Source organism: Rhinopithecus bieti, unplaced genomic scaffold (assembly GCF_001698545.2).
Source record: "Rhinopithecus bieti isolate Rb0 unplaced genomic scaffold, ASM169854v2 scaffold_12573, whole genome shotgun sequence".
NCBI lineage: Eukaryota > Metazoa > Chordata > Mammalia > Primates > Cercopithecidae > Rhinopithecus > Rhinopithecus bieti.
Window position 1 is genome coordinate 1,523,426 of NW_016807321.1, and position 6,801 is coordinate 1,530,226.

Sequence of the window (6,801 nt, forward strand, 5' to 3'; positions counted from 1 at the left end):
GAGAGGAGGGGGGGCAGAGGAGGGGGAAGAAGGGGAGGGGGAAGTAGGCGGGGGAGGGGACGGAGGGAGGGAAGGGAGGAGGGAGCAAGGGCCGGGGAGAACGAGCGGTGATGGACCGCGCGCCCAGGGGGACGGGGAGGCTGCGCTGGACCCCGGGCAGGGGTAAAGTTTCCTTGTCCTCGCGGGGTTCCAGACGTGCCTGAGCCGGGGATGGGGACCCCGGGGTCACTGCGTGCGACTGGGGGTTCCCGGAGCCGGTCTGACCTCCCTTCCCACATCTCCAGCCTGGGCGCCTGCTGCCTGCCTGGAGGGGTGGGGGCGCGTCTAGGGGATCCGGCGCAAGGAGAGGCGCCCCTAGCACATCTGGGTTACTCCATCGCGCCAGCCGGTGTCTGCAGCCTGAAAATCTCTGGTTTGGTTCCCCAGCTAGCCGTTCAGGACTCTCTCTCCGCCTGCAGCCCCCGCCTCCCCCGGTACCTCCGCCAGGACCCAAGAGGCGTCCAGAGGGGAGCCCAGGCCCTGCGCCCGCCTTCCGGTGAGGAAGATCCCCTCCTGCTCAAGGTCCAGCCTGGGGTCAGGGTCTGTCGGCCCCCACCCCTTGCGTGGCCTGCGTGCCCCGTGGACTGCGTGGCATGAAGTCACGCCCCCATCCCCCCCGCAGTGGGTGAGGGGCTGTAACAGAGCGTCTCCTGGCCGGGTGCTTGGAGAGCAAACCCGAGGCGTCCCTGGCCTGGCATTGAACAATACGGGGCGCCCCCGGAGGCAGCGCATGGTCCCCAGGGAAGGGCCCCGCCCTCAGGTGGGTGCCGAGGTGGCCGCCCACAGAGTAGCAGGTGCGTTGGAGGAGGGGCGCCTTGTGCGGCTGAACTTCGTGTGCAGGAGGAGAGGGCACTGGCTCTGCAGAAACATCAGACCCGGCCATCCCTGCAGCCATGCCCCTGGCCCAGCCTCAGGCTCTGCCACTGAGACACAGCCCCTGAAAACGGAGACTTCCGTCGTCGGTAATGGAGGGCAGAGCAGAGGGGGCTGGAGAGGTCCCCGAGACCCGCCGCTTTCGCGCCTCCCTCCAAGGCTGCAGGTCGGGCGAGGGAGCTGTCAGTCAGGAGTCCCCTGGAGCACCTCCCACTCCAGTACAGGCCTCTGGAGCCTTACAGCTCCCTTCCTATGGACTCTCCCGTCTCCCCTGTCCCCACCCCCCACCTTCCTTCTCCTCCTCCCCCCAGCTTCTCTGAGCAGCCACCACTCCTGCCCACCTGTCTCTCCCCTCTCTGCCCACCTCTCCTACACTCCTGATTCCAGGTTGAGCTCATGGCTCCTCATACACCTGCTCTGGGACCGGCAGGAGCTCCTCATCACTGGCCGGAGCTGTCTGTCTGCTCTGTGGGCAGTGCCTGCAATTAGAGCTTTCAGAATGCACAGCTGCTGTGCAGTGGCCAGTCCAGCAACAACACCTGGCCTGCTTCTGTGGCCCTCCCAGATGCTGCTGGCCCAAGCAAGCTGGATGCAGGGACCCCCTGCACTTCCACGGCCCCCTCAAGGTGGGCTCTTAAGAGATAATGCAGGTGCAGAGAGGCTAAGCAGCTTGCTGAAGTTCACACAGCAGTACTGGGATTCCAACCCAAGCCATCTGGCTTTAGGGTCTGCACCCTGGCCTCCTGCTGGCCTCAGATGTAGTTTTGGGCTGAGGTGCCCTTACTGAGGCAGCCTCCTGGGAGATCCCAGGTCTACTTTCCTGCAGTCTTTCCTGGAGCCACGGGTCTCCACCACTCACCCTGCTGACGGCTCTCCCTCAGACCACCCTGCAGATCCAACCCTCAATGGTTTCAAGGTCCTGTTTCCCTAGGCAGACTGAAGTCCCCCAAGGAAGGACTCCCTCTCCTCCTCCTCCTCTCCTTGCTCTCCCTAAGCCCCTGGGCAGTGCAAGACCCTGGTCCTTCTGGTCTACATGAAGCCCCTCCATGGGCAAGTTCTGTGCCAGGAACTAGAAGGTTCCAAGCTGGATGAGATTTGGGCTGAGCAAGCAGCTGGTAAACACAGGGAGGGAGAAGAGCAAAGTGCCCCTGAGGCCCCGTGAGGGCAGCCTGCTGACCTCTGACCCACTCACAAAACCCCACCCCCGCTCCCTGCGGCACAGCCCGTGAGGCTCCCTGCTCAGGAAGGGAACGGAGAGGTGGCAAGGCCGGTGGCTCCCGCATAGGATAGAGCAGCCTGTGCCCTTTGGTTCAGGCCCCACCTTGGTGAGAAACCCCTGCCTGTGGTGTCGCAGAGCAAATGCCATTGGCAGAGCTGATTCCACATTCTTTGGTTGGTGGAGAGGCCAGCCACGCTGTGGTCCCGGCTGGAGTCCCTGTGAAACGGGCTTATCGTTTCTCTGACTTGGCAGTTGGTCAAAATGGGGCTCATTTGCTGCTGATAAAGTGATGTCCGCCTCGTGGGTTCCACACCCACACCCTGTGCCCCACCCTCCCGCAGCAAACGAAAGACCCCTTTGGGAAGAGGACACCCCTGCTCCTGCGCTTGGGCTCATGGTTTCGCCCTGGACTTGCTAAAACTGAGGCCTCCTGCGGAGCTTATCTGGGGTCAGAGCAGGGGAAGGGGTGTGTGGTGAGCTGGGTGAATCCCTGAAGGGCAGCCTGAGGGGCACGGGCGTCCACTCAGCTGTGCACGGAGGAGTTTGTTTAACTCCAGATTCTGGAGCCCCACCCTCAGAGACTGTTCAGTCTGGGGTGAGGCCTCCACATCTGTAGCTTCCACCAGCCATTGCTGGGCAGCTCTGATGCAGGCAGCCTCAGAGTGCCCCCGAGAAATGTCGGCTTAGAGCCACCTGGCGCAGGGCTGATGCGGAGGGTCAGTGTCCCCCATCCCAGCCAGGGCTCAGCCTGAGCCTGGTGTCCTGGTCTGGGTCAGGGGCTGGAATTTGCCCCGCGTTGGTGCAGGGGAAGAGGCCATGGGCCTCTCGGCAGGAACCTGGCAGAAGCTGTGAGGCTAAGCCAGCTTTGCCTTTTCTGTCTCCTGCTCACTTTTCTAACAAAACAGGCCCAGGCTTCCACAGGGTCTAGCGGTCTCAAGCCTGCGGCTCTCGCTGGTGGATTCCCGCAGGTGAGTGAACTCTGAGAGCTCAGCCAGGGCCAGCAGGCCTGTCTCTCCCAGAGCCAGGGACCAGGCCAGGCCAGCTGGACGTCCAGGGCTCTGGCAACACAGCCCTGGGGCCAAGTGCGCACGCTCACACACATCTGTCCAACCTCGCCGGCTTCCCCTTTGGATTTGCTAATGCATCAAGATTAATCGGGTCTAACTCATTAATTTACACAGCCCCTACCTTCCACCTGCGCCTGCTGGAGAGCGCTGGTTGTGGGAACCCAGTAATCACCGAGGCTGAGTTCGATTCCTACTCCACATCCTGGCCCTTGCCTCTGCTGCTCCTGAAATTTCTGCTGCGAGGGAAACAAAAGCTCTGGGTTCAAGTCCAGTGAGACCACATTTGGGGGCACAAGTTCTTCCTTGGCCTGAGTTGCCCTAGGGGCTTGCGGGTGGGTTTGGGGACACAGCCAGGCCCTTGCAGACACCAGCTCCCCCACCCCCACCCACGTCACCACCAACTCCAGGCTGTCACTGGCTACAGTGCAAAGCAGCTGCCCCGGGAGGACGGCTCTGGGGACGGTTTTTCTCTCTCCCTCACCGCCCTCTACCTGCCCATGGTAACCAAGGGTTTGTAGTAAAGGTGAGAGCATTGGGGGGCACCAGCTGAGCCTGAGCTGCACCCGAGGAGATGGCTGTGGGAGGCAGAAGGCACCACGCTGTGGGCTCAGCCCGTGGACGGGGGGCCCTGCCCGTGCTCCCATCCTCCCCGAGGACTCAGGACCAAAACCCTCTGTGGGGCCGAGTCACTCGCACCCCGTCTGTGAGGCCTGAGCACAACGCCACGCTTTGCTGCTCACCTGAGTCTGGCCTGCGTCCCTTCCACCCTGTTCCTCTGAGGTGAGAAAACGATGAGGCCACACTAGTGAGCGGTGCCACCTCAGCCCCCAGGCCACCTGCCCCTTCACAGACATGAGTAACCCGTAAATGAGAGTGGCCTCCTGGAGCCTCACCAGAGCCCAGGTGCTCCCCCAGGCTTGGCTCCCTGCCCCTGGCTGTGCTCCCAGCTCCCTGCCCTCTCCTGGTACTCCCTGCCCTCCCTACCTTCTCCTGGTGCTCTGCCCTGCAGGGAATAGACAGTGCTTTTCCTCGGGCTGAGAGAGGAGATCCTGGAGCCCTGTCTGTCCATTTTATTCAGCCCAGGTTTTGAAGACCGTTAAGTGTAGGAGAAACATGGGAACTGGGCCCGGATTGCCAAAGGGGCAACGCGTTCTCCTCACGCCCCCTCTTCCCACCTGCAGCTGCTTTCATCCTGGGCCCTGGCTAGAGCTGCGTTTGCTGAAAAGCTGTAGGGTACAGCCGCTGGGGTGATAGTGGGAGACGGAGGGTGATAGTGGGAGACGGAGGGTGACAGTGGGAGACGGAGGGTGATAGTGGGAGACGGAGGGTGATAGTGGGAGACGGAGGGTGATAGTGGGAGACGGAAAGGTTGGTTGAGAGGCCTGATCCCTTCCAAGCATCACAACCTGAAATCACCAAAGGTTTTCCTTGTTGGGAAGGAGTGAACGGCAGCACCAGAAGCCAAGGCCCCTCCCCACCAAGACGCCAGCAGCTTATCCCCACCTTCCCAACCAAAGCCACGAAGCAGAGGCCAAGCCGAGCCAAGGTCAGGGCCTGGGGCCACGGTGGATTTCCTCCTGTGGGGACGTCCTTGACGTCCACAGCTCGGGCCTGAGGGTCTGCCACCGGACCCAGCAGCTGCCACAGGTGTCCTGGCTCGCCAGGTGTCTCTGGCTCAGGGCTGGAGCTGTCTGCAACTCCCCTCTCCCCTGAGCCCTCTGAGTGGGGTTCCTCAAGCTCTGAGGGGCTCCTGCCACACCTGGGCTTCCTGGGGGCTCTTTGTAGACAGTGATTGATCTCCCATTGGCTCCGGTTTCGTAGCTCTGTGTTTCTGCCCCTCCCTCCACACTCCCTGCCTCTCTGCTGAGTAGCTAATTCACTCTAAGTACGCTCCAGAGGAAGGCTCCAGCCTCGCAGTGGAACTGCAGCCATGCATGAGAATGATCCGGCACCCAGGTCTGCCTCCAAGTCTCGCTGATGGCCCAGAGACCGTGCAGCGGGAAGGTTGGCAGCGAGCTGAGGGTTGGAACTCTGGCTGCGCCCCTGCTGCCAGGGGACCTCAGGCAAGTCATCTTTTTCTCTGAGCCTTGGTTTCCTCAGCTGTGGAGACGGTTCCGGCCCTGAGTCACTGGGCCGTTGTGAGGATGGAGATGAGGTCGTGCAGGCTCCTGGGTCCTCGCTGGAGCCATCCAGCGGTTATTCTTCTGCACTCTCAGGGGAGCCCTTGCCAGCATCTGAGGGTCACGGTTCAGTGGCTTCAGGGTCCGGACAGGGCCGGAGGCCAGGCCCAATGTGGTGCAGCCAGGGGAGAGGGCAGGCCCCGGGGGCCGTGGGCCATGGACTCACAGCCACATCAGGGGCCAGGAATCCCACTCGGGGCTCAGCCCTAGGCTCCCCCCAGCACCCCCTCCCAATCCAGAGGACACTTCCAGCCCTGAGCAGTGGGCTCTGGGCAAGCGTCTGGAGAGGGAGTGCATCTCAGCTCTTTGTGAGGAATTATGTCCTGACAGGTCACTGGCACAGAAACGCCCTTTGTCCCAGCCAGCTGGCCACCTGCTAATGATGTCCAGCCTGCACCCTTCCAAGGCCACCTCTGAGTCCAGAAAGGATGGAGATGGCTCCCGCCTGGGAGGCACAAGGGCCACAGTTTCCCTGGGGTCGGGGTGGGGAGGGTGGGTGAAGGCTCCGAACACCCCTGCACGTTGCCCCGGAGCTGCGGACGGAGCTCAGGTGGCCGCCAAGACTTGCTGTAGATCCGGTGACCCCTCCAAGGAGAGTGCTGAGTCCTGGAAAATTCTCTTCCTACTCCTTCACCTCCCTGTCACCTTGCCCTCTCCTGTGTTCCCCAGCCAGGACCCCAGTAGAGAGGAGACCGCTGCAGTTGTGGATGTGGCTTTCCCCAGTGTCCATGAGACCCCTGGGGCCTGGCCCCTCTGGGCCCATACAAGCTCCCATGAGATTCTGATGTATGGTGACGGCCTCATACCCTGCCCTCTGGCTGCCCCTCCTCCCTAGGGCATGTACCCAGCACCCACCTCAGCCTCCCCAGGCATATCAGGACCCCCACTTTCTGGGGTATGTGTGAGCCACGGGACCCCGAGTCAGGAGATCCAGGCCTAAGCCTGATTCTGCCCCCTCCAGGTTCGGGACCCTGGGCAAGTCCTCCCACCCGTCTTAGCCCAGCCTCCCCACCCATAAAATCGGAGCTGCTTGTCCCGGCTCTGAGGCTTTGCGAGCAGGCCTGTCTCTAACCGAGGGAGGGTGCTGCAAACTCCAGAAGGCCCCCGTCCTAGGGAACACTGTGGGGAGCTGTCAGAGAAGCGAACCCTGGACCAGAGCCCTGAGTGGGCTTTCTTCCGCTCCCCACCCTGCTGAGACCACCCAAACTTTGATAAGATCAAAGGTTCCCTGAGGAGCCACACAGCCATACTGGACACTCCCTGCCAGACCTTCTAGACCAATTGCTGGGGACCCATGTCCCACAAACACCAGCTGGAAAAGGCAGCAGCATGGGGTCTCCCTCCCCCTCAGCCAAAGTGAACTGTGTCAGCAGGTGTCTTCCCGCTGCTGAGAATGAGCCAAGGGACCAGGATGGCTGCTGGC